Here is a 12,112-nt window from a genome sequence, read left to right as displayed (position 1 = left end):
TGCATTTCCATCCCAAGTACAAACATTTAGTCTCAGAAATCCAGTACTATAAACTAAAAGGTTCTTTAAGGTTCTTTTTAGGGATCTTTGGTCCAGACTTTACAGGTTGTTCCAAACCAACAGCCAGTCTTTGGTCTAGTCTGGATCAAACTGAATCATCATTTACACCAGTGGTTTCCAACCTTTTTTTTTTTTTTTTTATCCGTGACCTCATTTTAACATCATAAATTTCTGGCAACCCCAAACATTCAAAACAGAGACTTTTTTTTTGTTTTTGTTAAAATTAATTTGTTTTTGATCATGTAATAGTTTGCTATACTATGTTGCAAATAAACATTAATTTTAGAGGACATTTAGTCTACATAATGTATATTATTGTGACCCCATTTTAACATCAGTGATGTTAGTGATGGAGGAGACGTGAGCGGACCAGAAACACTTTCATTTAAATTCCTCAGAAGATCTTTAGTAGTTTTAATTTTGGAATGTATGAAAGTAAAAAAGCTGCATTCCCATCCCAAGTACAAACATTTAGTCTCAGAAATCCAGTCCTATGAATTAAAAGGTTGTTTAAGGTTCTTTTTAGGGATCTTTGGTCCAGACTTAAACCATCAGACAGTCTTTGGTTTAGTCTGGATCAAACTGAACCATGGTTGAGTTCAGGTACACCAGTGGTTCCCAACCTGTTTTGTCTCCTGATCCCATTTTAACGCCATAAATTTCTGGCGACCCTAGACATTCAAAACAGAGGCCTTTTTTTTATTGCTAATATTAATTTGTTTTTGATCATGTAATAGTTTGCTATACTATGTTGCAAATAAATGTTAATTTTAGACAACATTTAGTCTATATAATGTATATTATTATGGAGGGAGGCAGTAAATCCAGGTGTAGATTACTGCACAAAGTGAGAATTTGACTTTCCTTGGTCAGGATATGTACAGTCAGTCCAGCTGTGATTTACAAGGCTGCAAATTAAAATTGAAAAAACCATAACTCAAACTCTGAATTATGAAAGAGCTGCAGCATCTGAAACTGACCACAATGAACATTTGACAGATAAACAGAACCACAGTGCTGCAGTTTCAGACTCAGTTTGTCATGTCTGTTATGGATTGGGATTGTCTCTGTCAACTCACCATAGATTTTCTATTTCTAAGTTTTATTTTTAGCAATTACTAGAAATTTCAGGTGACCCCACATTTGAAAAACACCGGTTTACAGTGTTATGGTTCAAACCATTTATGGAAAACCATTGTTAATAAGCAATGAAAGAAAATTAAAAATGAGTTGAATTAACATAATGAGGATTCCTGTTTATACACCAGCGAACATTAAATAAAGGCAGATGCAGCTCATGTAGATGATGACGAAAACAACTAAAACAGTTATGTTGGTTTGGGTGTTCTGGAAAAGCTGCAAAAGATTAAACCAAGTGAAAGCAGAAAAGGGTGCAAAGAGAAATATGTGAAAATCAAGTGAAAAAGGAACAGCGGTCATTAAATATTATTAAATATCATTTCTGAGTTCATAGATTTCAACACTGCTCCATCTTCAGGGACTTTCTGGTGTTGAACTAAACCCTAGACCTGGTACCTGCACTGGGGTCAGTTCTTGTGGTGGAAATGTGGCTTAACATTTCATGCTGAGTTCGTTTACTCCTGTTTAATTTCATTCGTGGTGTAATCTCTAGTTCTCTGTTGTATTGTTATGGAAAATCTGTTCAGCTCCAAACTGGATCAAAATTAAAACACTCACACTCTGATCCTAAAATCTCATTCTAAGCTCAAATCTCACTGTAAAAGATCAATATCTACGCTCATAGTTCAGCACAAACGTGGTCAGTTTTATCAACATGGGAAACAGAACTAAGTAACATGTTCACCAAGATATGATTGAAATAGGAACTACTTTTCCTTCCGCCTGTGTAGTCATAACACAATGTGTGGCTCTATAAACTGTCTTCACTTTGTGTTTATACAAGAAAATAATAAATAAATAATGAAATAATAGTTCTGTAAAGATCAGATCAGTTTGAAGTAAGATTTTGGTCTCATTTCGATCAAATATTTCAATTTTTTTTTTAATTTTTTTTTCAAGCTTCTGAACCTGAACTGTTTCTTTTATTCTCTCGTTATTGCCAACACTCTGTATATTTCAATAACACTTATATATTGATGAACTTCTACCAGTACTACCAGCATGGATTTGACTTAATATCAGATTTTGAAGGAGTCGTATCACACATTTTTAACAACAGGTCGCAGATATAAAGTCTCATTTGAAGTGTTCCTGTTTGTCTCAAACAAAAAAGTAAGAAAAATGTGTTTGGGACTATTTTCAGTGGCGGATGAATCCACGTCTGATGCTGTTTAAGGTGAACATTGGAGCTCAAATCAGTAACTGAATCAACTCTTAGAAATTTGTATAAAGCTCCATCTATAAAAAAAAAAAAAATCCAATAATTTTATAAATCTAAATCAAGATAGTATAACAGGTAATTTTGGAAAAAGATTGGAACAACAGCTGACAGATGTAAAGTCTCATTTGAAGTGTTCCTATTTGTCTCAAACAAAAAAGTAAGAAAAATGTGTTTGGGACTATTTTCAGTGGCGGATGGATACAAGTCTGTTGCTGTTTCAGGTGAATGTTGGAGCTCAAATCACTAAACTTTAATAAACTGTTAGAAATCTGTATAAAGCTCCATCTGTGAACAAAAACATCCACTAATTTCGATCAATTTAAACCAAGATAATATAACAGGTAATTTTGAGAAAAATATTTAAATGTATCTGAAGGAAAATACAAAAATTTCAAACATAAGTCCATCTGAGAATTAATTCAAAACTGATAAATATTTACTTGAGGTGACAGTTTAATAAAATCATCAATACCTTAAGCTTTAAAACTGTCAGACATCTTTGTTTATACGATTACAACCAAATATTATTAGTTCTTTGCAGAAAACCTTCAGATATATATCGCACATTTACTCGGTTTTGTCTGTGTAGTGGCTTCAAATACTACATTACCCATGAGCCTCAGCAGCTGTTGCTATGGAGAAGAACTGTAGCACATTCTCCATTTCACAGCTGCTGAACTGATCCCAAATCAACATAAAACCCCAAAAAGTGAACATGTTTAAATCAGTAATTACCTGCTGACAGCGTACGGAGCTCTCTGATTGGCCGGTGACAGCATACGGAACTCTCTGATTGGCTGATTCTGGTGTTTTTGGAACTCGCTCTACTTCTCCATCTCGACACTTAAAGCTTTACTGTAAAAAAACAGAAACTTCTTCACACTGACTCTAGATTCCTCCATCAGTGTGGATCTGTTAAAACACACAGTGGGATGATGGGCGTGGAAGGGGGGTAACCGTGGCGACGGCTCATCTGCTCTGTGACTGGTTAATTCCTGCTGTGTTCATGTGTTTTCAGCTTGTGTGCAGCAGCTGTGTCGGTGTGATCACCTTTCTGTCCGTCTGTCTGTCTGCGGTGAAATAAACTGTGGTTTTCTTTCATCACGGAAATAAAGTCAGTATACCACCACGTCTAGTCACCGCTTCTTCTTCTTCTTCTCTGCTGCAAAAAAAACAGTACAACTCATGAGAGGATCAAAACATAATTAGTCCATTATCAGTGTCTGAAGTTAATACACTGGAAAAAATGAAAATCTTACAAAGTGAATTTTTCTCATTTCTTGGCCAAATATCTCATCACACTTTAAAATAAGACATAATCAGCTAAAGAGGAACTTTTCAGTGAGATATAAGAACATTTTTTTTTACAATAAATCTGGAAAATCTTATTTCAAGAAATCTTACCGAGATAATTTTCACTTGTTCCATTGGCAGATTTTTTTTTTGCTTAATTCAAGATATTTTTTGCTCAATTCAAGATTTTTTTTTTTGCTTAATTTAAGATTTTTTGCTTAATTCAAGATATTTTTTGCTCAATTCAAGATTTTTTTTTTTTTGCTTAATTTAAGATTTTTTGCTTAATTCAAGATATTTTTTTTCCTTAATTCAAGATATTTTTTGCTCAATTCAAGATTTTTTTTTTTTGCTTAATTTAAGATTTTTTGCTTAATTCAAGATATTTTTTGCTCAATTCAAGATTTTTTTTTTTTGCTTAATTTAAGATTTTTTGCTTAATTCAAGATATTTTTTGCTTAATTCAAGATATTTTTTGCTCAGTTCAAGATTTTTTTTTTTTTTGCTTAATTTAAGATTTTTTGCTTAATTCAAGATATTTTTTGCTTAATTCAAGATATTTTTTGCTCAATTCAAGATATTTTTTTTTTGCTTAATTTAAGATTTTTTGCTTAATTCAAGATATTTTTGCTTAATTCAAGAAATTTTTTTGCTCGATTCAAGATTTTTTTTTTTTTTTTTTCTTAATTCAAGATATTTTTTGCTCGATTCCAGATTTATTTGGCTTAATTTAAGATTTTTTGCTTAATTCAAGATATTTTTGCTTAATTCAAGACTTTTTTGCGCGATTCAAGATTTTTTGTTTTTGCTAAATTTAAGATTTTTTCTTATATTGTTCTGGAAAAATCTTATTTCAAGAAATCTTACCAAGATCATTTTCAGTTGTTCCATTGGCAGATTTTTTTGCGTAATTCAAGATTTTTTTCTGTCTTTCTTTTTTTTTTTTTTTTTGCTTAATTAAACATATTTTTTGCTCAATTCAAGATTTTTTTTTTTATTTTGCTTAATTGAAGATTTTTTGCTTAATTGAAGATATTTTTTGCTTAATTGAAGATATTTTTTGCTAAGTTCAAGATTTCTTTGCTCGATTCAAGATTTTTTTTTTTTTTAATTTATTTTTATTTATTTATTTATTGCTTAATTTAAGATCTTTTGCTTATGTAGTTCTGGAAAAATCTTATTTGAAGAAATCTTACCAAGATCATTTTCAGTTGTTCCACTGGCAGATTTATTTATTTTATTTTATTTATTTATTTATTTATTTAAATTATAATTTTTTTTTTTTTTTTTTTTTTTTTTTTTTTTTTTTGGCGTTATTCAAGCAAAAAATATCTTGTGATAATTTTTTTTTTAAACTTGTTTTCTTTTTCCAGTGTATCCTAACAAGTTTGATGTTTACCAACCAAACTGGCTCCATATTGGTTTTAGTTTAGTAATTAGTTAAAATCGGCAACAAATCTGCATGAGGATCTAAAGATTTTTAACAGAAAATCTCTCGTAGAAATTAATAGGATGTTTGTTTTGTTTTGTTTTAGCCTCTACTGAGTCAAAAAAAATTGTACACAACAAAATCAGCCTACTAGAATTAACACTGACAGAGTTCATTTCAACACTTTTAACCCATAAAGGCCCAAACAGCCACCAGTGACCAAAACCATCCACTGATTTAAACTATTTAATACCTGTTGATCCACTAATCCTATCAATACATGTAAATAATTGGTGCAAAATAAAGTTTATCATCTTTTTGTGGTCATCAGATATGACCCATTTGGGTGTTCAGAGGCTCCGTAGTTACCATGGAAACACTGTCATCTTCTACAACGTTGATTCACCAGTAAAACCCATGGAGTTGGATCAATGACAGTGGATGGACACACTGGGTTTATGTTCAGTTAATTCTATATTTTGTTGAAAAAGTCATGTTTTCTTCAGTTTTTGATATAATAATCCTCAACTTTAATCTGAGTTTTTATGAACATCTGCATGATCAGTGAATTAAATATAAGAAAATACATGATTTTTGTTGGAAAAAATGCAAAATACAGAAGATATATGATAAATGGTGATAAATACCTTAACCCTAAACAACAAACGTATCAAATTTGATACATGAGTTTTGAAGCCCTCTACATGATCAGTGTGATATTTATTTTTTTCTTGAAAAACCGGATGTATACAATTAGATACATGCAATACACAGATAATCCACCAGGGGGAGGAGTTCATTCACCAGAGGCCTTTCCAGTAACACTACAAGACTGTCATTAATGAGGAAGGAGGAAGAACTGTGATAATTTAGAAAAGGAATTAACAGTTTGTTCGACATGTTTCTGTTATATTATGTTTTTGTTTGTTCAAAAATAATATTTGAGCACTGAGACCCGATGTATCAAATATGATACAAAATTGAACTCATACATGGAAACTGATATTTGAAATAAAAATTTTTTGGTTGTACAGAAGGACCAAAAAAGGCTCCAGTTTCAAAGAACTGGAATTTTCTGTCAATGATTTAATGGTTCAGGCTTTACAGGGTTAAGAAAGGTTAAATATAGAGAGAAAAAAAAATGTATCTGGGAACTGACACAAAAGTACCACTGGGACTTTGAGGGTTAAAGTGTCTATATAGTCCATGCCATAAAGTGCTGATTACACACTTTAAAACAGAGTAAACATTGACCTCAATACAGGAGGTCCTCGGGTTACGAACGAGTTCCGTTCCTACACTGGCGACGTAACCCGAATTTCCGTGTAAGTTGGAATTAACCCTTTAATACCCCCTGTCCTTAATAGTGGTCGCCACGGTCGACCGACTGAAGCCTAAGGCTTTACCGATGTTCGTCGGCGTCTCGCCTTTCTCCGACCTTTTGATGATATCCAGCTTCGTTTCCATCGTAATGGCTTTCCTCTTGGCTGGACCAGCATCGCTAGAAGATCCTGCTTTGTTTTTTGGGGCCATGATGTGAAAAAGGAGGGTGAAAAAGGTGAGGATACCGAGAAAATTACGGAGCACAAACACAGACATTCTACACTATGGGGCTGGAGACAAAACGGCGGACGAGACGCAGGAGTCTTAAAGTCGAAACAGCGTAGGTCGAGTACCACGTAACCCGAGGACCTCCTGTATATGATACAAGTGTGGACACAAAACTTTTAGAATCCGCAAAAGAAAAATACCACAAGCATTGTCGTCTGGACGTATCCTAAATGTGTGGCTTAAGACACATTTGTTTGAAGCAGCTAATATTTAACACTCCTCAAGGCTAACCAGTGAGAACAGTGTCTTATTTTTTTTTGTTTGTTTTGTTTTTGGTTTTTTTGTTTTTTTGTTTTGTTTTTTTTTTTAGGGGGGGAGGGGTCTTATCATATTTTTACTCAGAAATTTCAGATTTTAATCTAGAACAAAAAATGTGGTTCAACAAAACTCCAAACAAAGACAGTAGAATATCAAGGAGAGCCTCATATTCTTTATGAAGTTTCCCTTAGCAAAGCAAATTTGTTCAGCACCAAAAGGAGCCAGACTACCATTCTGCTGTAGGATGCTGGACTATGGAAGTAAATCTGTCTCATCAGAGTTTGCATTATAAAAGCTATTGAATTTCTAGCACTGAATTTTTTTGCATTGAAATTAAGAATCTGATTTTTTTTTTTTTTTTTTGCACTGGCATTAAGTATCTGAATTTTTTGTCTCTCAATTCAACTATGTTCATAAATTCAGAATTTAAAAAATTCAGATGTAAAAAATTCAGATCACACATTCGCACGGACCATCTTCCTGCATCGGTGTCACATGACCAACCTAAAGTAACTCATTTGGCTGGTTTATCCTTGGTGTCCCGGATGTGTGATCTGAATTTTTTGCTTCTGAATTTTTTTATTCTAAATTTATGACAATAGTAAAATTGAGAGACAAAAAATCCAGACACTTTATTTCAGTGCAAAAAAAATTCAGATATTTAATTTCAGTGAAAAAAATTTCAGATACTTAACTTCAGTGCAAAAAATATTCAGATACTTAATTTAAGTGAAAAAAAAAATTCACATACTTAATTTCAGTGCAAAAAAAAAAAAATCCAGATACTTAATTTCAGTGCAAAAAAAATCCAGATACTTAATTTCAGTGCAAAAAAATTCAGATACTTAATTTAAGAGCAAAAAAAAAAAAAAAATTTAAAAAATCCAGATACTTAATTTCAGTGCAAAAAAAATTCAGATACTTAATTTCAGTGCAAAAAAAAATCCAGATACTTAATTTCAGTGCAAAAAAATTCAGATACTTAATTTCAGTGCAAAGAAAAAAATCCAGATCCTTAATTTAAGTGCAAAAAAAATTCAGTGCTAGAAATTCAGTGACTTTTATAATTTAAAATCTGATGAGACAGATTTACTTCCGTACTGGACAAGTTAAAAAAAAAAAAATCTAGAATGATTTCCAAAATACCACCAAATATGGAAGTATTTCCCCCTTATTTGAACCGACGACCCTATAGTGATATTGTGTGTATGTGATGTTTAAAATCTATGCTATGTTTGCCTCTTTTCACAAATGACCAGAAAATGTGTTTAGATCAGTAGAACTAGTTTAGTTTAACAGTTTAATGTCATTACACAGTCATCAGGTAAGATCATTGGAGGAGCTGTTCTTCCTTCTCTGTCTCTGATTGGCTGATAACAGATGACATCATAAGTCTGTATCATTCTGCTAAAATCTGTTATTTATTGACACATGCTAAAAAACACACACAAAAATACAGAATACTGTTAATGTTTAGTTTGATAGACACCAGATCGATACGTACTCTGCTATCAGACATGCACAGTACATTTTGTAAATACAAACAACAAATAAACATTTACTACAGAATGAGCTGATCTGATGAAATATCCTTCTACGGAGAGACATTAGGGACAATTTTAACCCACTGAGTTTTACTTCAGATTACGTCTTTCTACTACATTGCTTTTCTAGAAGACGAGGTCACAGTTTAACATATTTATATCCCGGTCACAAATAAACATGAAGCACATTTTTATTGACGTTTATGATGTAGACTCATATTTGGCACTTAATAAATGAAACCCAGCTCAGTCGAACTGTTACTTATTCAGCCAAGAACGAAAACTATGAATTGGTTTTATTATAAATTCCACCGGCTTGTTTTCATTTCCTAGCGATACATTTACTTTCATCTTACGAACTTGATAATGTAGATCACAGGTGTCAAACATGCGGCCCGGGGGCCAAAACCGGCTCGCCAAAAGTTCCAGTCCGGCCCGCGGGATGACTTTGCAAAGCACAAAAATTACACTTGAGATATTAACAATCAAGGATGTCGAAGTCGTTTTAGTTCAGGTTCCACATACAGACCAATGTGATCTCAACTAAAATAATAGTAATAACCTATAAATAATGACTCCAGATGTTCTTAGTTTAACCCTTTCATGCATGAATTACCAGAACCTTAGTAAAGATTTTTTTCTTGAGTGTTTTTTTCCCTCCTTACACATGAGAAAAAAAAACAATGCGATCATTTTTTTTTTCATGGAGTTACAAAAATGTCCATGCATTTAATTTTTGAAGTAAAGAAATGTGTGTTTAAAACCCAATATCAGAAAGTACGGAAGAGGATTAGGGCCACTGGAAAAAAAATACAATAAACTAAGGTCCAATATGTATTTCTTCTTATTATTATTATTATTACGAGAAAAAAAAAGTCAGAATTTAGAGAAAAAAGTCAGAATTTGGAGAGAAAAGTTAGAATTCTGAGATTAATGTCAAAATTCTGAGTTTAAAGTCAGAATTCTGAGGGAAAAAAACAGAATTCTGAGTTTAAAGTTAGAATTCTGAGTTTAAAGTCAGAATTATGAGGGGAAAAAAAGCAGAATTCTGAGTTTAAATTTAGAATTCTGAGTTTAAAATCAGAATTCTGAGGACAAAAAGTCAGAATTCTGAGTTGAAAGTCAGAATTCTGAGGGAAAAAAAAGTCAGAATTCTAAGGGGGAAAAAAAGCAGAATTCTGAGATTAAAGTCCAGTGGCCCTAATCCTGTTCTGTAAGAAAGTAATATGAAAACAATGAAATAAAAACATTTTTAATGCTGCAAATCTGATGTTTTCTCACATTTTAACATATTCTAGTCCTAGTTATTACGTCATGAAAGAGCATGCAAAAAAAAAAAAAACCTTTGTGTCTAACAAATAACAGGTGATTTACACTCAAACATGTTAGTGCAGATCAGGTTTATGAAGAACAGCAAAGTGACAGGAATGGTCTGAATATCAGTGAATGGGATGGTGGGTAAACAACCACTGTGTTGGCTGATATGGAACTAAACCAACAAAACCCATGAATATACAAGAGAACAGCTGGAGAATAACTGTCCACTGGAGTGACCACTATGCATGAAAGGGTTAATGTGAAAACATAGTATTACATTACATCTATAAATAAATAATGACAACTCCAAATTTTTCTCTTTGTTTTAGTGTAAAAACTTACAGTAAATGATGAAAATATTAACATTTACAAACTATCCTTTAACAATAAAATGTGGAAAAACCTGAAATTTTGAAAGTGAAATTTTAACATTATTCTTCCTGTTATTAAATATTTTGTGCTTTTGTGGATCCAATCTGTAATATGCGTGTGTAAATGATAAGTTGAGGTGTAATATTGTTAAAATTGCACTTATTTTTCTCAAGAAATTTCAATTTTTTTCAGGTTATTCACATCATTTTTGTTTGGATAGTTTGCAAATTGACATATTTTTATAATTTAATTTTGATTGCACTTAAACAAAGAGAAAAATTTGGAGTTGTCATTATTTACAGGTTATTATGTTATTATTTTACTGGTCCAGTATGGAATTAAATCTGTCTCATCAGATTTTGAATTATAAAAGCCACTGAATTTCTAGCACTGATGTTTTTTGCACTCAAATTAAGTATCTGAAATTTTTTTTTTTTTTTTTGCACTGAAATTAAGTATCTGGATTTTTTTTTTTTGCACTTAAATTAAGTATTGAGATTTTTTTGCACTGAAATTAAGTATCTGGATTTTTTTTTTGCACTTAAATTAAGATTCTGAATTTTTTTTTTGCACTTAAATTAAGATTCTGAATTTTTTTTTTGCACTTAAATTAAGTATCTGAATTTTTTTTGCACTGAAATTAAGTATTGGGATTTTTTTTGCACTGAAATTAAGTGTCTGGATTTTTTGTCTCTCAATTTTACTATGTTCATAAATTTAGAATAAAAAAATTCAGATGCAAAAAATTCAGATCATACATCCGGGACACCAAGGATAAGCCAGCCAAATGAGTTACTTTAGGTTGGTCATGTAACACAGATGCAGGAAGACAGTCAGCGCAGATGTGTGATCTGAATTTTTTGCATCTGAATTTTTTAAACTCTGAATTTATGAACATAGTTGAATTGAGAGACAAAAAATTCAGATTCTTCATTTCAATGCAAAAAAATTCAGTGCTAGAAATTCAATGGCTTTTATAATTCAAAATCTGATGAGACAGATTTACTTCCATAGTCCGGCCCACTGGAAATCAATTTGGGTTTAATATGGTCCCTGAACTAAAATGAGTTTGACACCCCTGATGTAGATAAAGTACATATGTTTACATGCACTAATATTCCCATAGTATTCTGAATATGTTCATTTATTGTGGGTCACATAAACAGCTTACACTGAATAGGTTTTATGTAGAAAACATGTTTGATATTCTGATAATATTCTGGTTTTCATATTATTTTAACACACGTACAGTGCTAGAACTGGAATATTTTATGCATGTGAACATTAACACTCTTACAGCTTAATCTGCCCTCCAAGTTTTACTTTTTTTTTTTTTACAAAAGTATGAAATGTACAGATTGTAAAATGCTATGTTTGGATAAAATCACATCTCTATACAGAAATAAATGTTTCTATACATGCTCTGGGAATAAAAGTTGGAATATTTCTAACAGATGAACTCGGAAGGAAAAGTCACAATTCAAGGCAATGTCGTCTAAAACACAACAGACAGATAAAGTGTTCAGCCTGGAAGACAAACTGCAGGGAAAACTGCATTTAATACGGATTTGAATGTGCTTCAAAAGGTCAAAGGTCATGCTTAGAAGTATAACTGTTAAGAGACCCTTTTCACAGCAAACATTTTGGCTAAAACAAGCAGATAAAACACAAACGTTACGGAAAACATAATGACTGAATAAATAGTTTTCATCCATTTCCTACAATAATGCAAAAGTGAATCCAAACGCTCAGCCCTACCACAGGGTGTGTTGGACAAATTGTCACTTTGCAATTGAAGTAAACACATTTAGACCTGGATCAAAGTCCCAAACAAAGCGAAAAATTATCACTTTGTAAAATATTCCT

This window comes from Sphaeramia orbicularis, chromosome 7 (genome assembly GCF_902148855.1).
Source record: "Sphaeramia orbicularis chromosome 7, fSphaOr1.1, whole genome shotgun sequence".
Lineage (NCBI taxonomy): Eukaryota > Metazoa > Chordata > Actinopteri > Kurtiformes > Apogonidae > Sphaeramia > Sphaeramia orbicularis.
The sequence above is the reverse complement of the archived record's forward strand: the minus strand, read 5'-3'. Positions refer to the sequence as shown.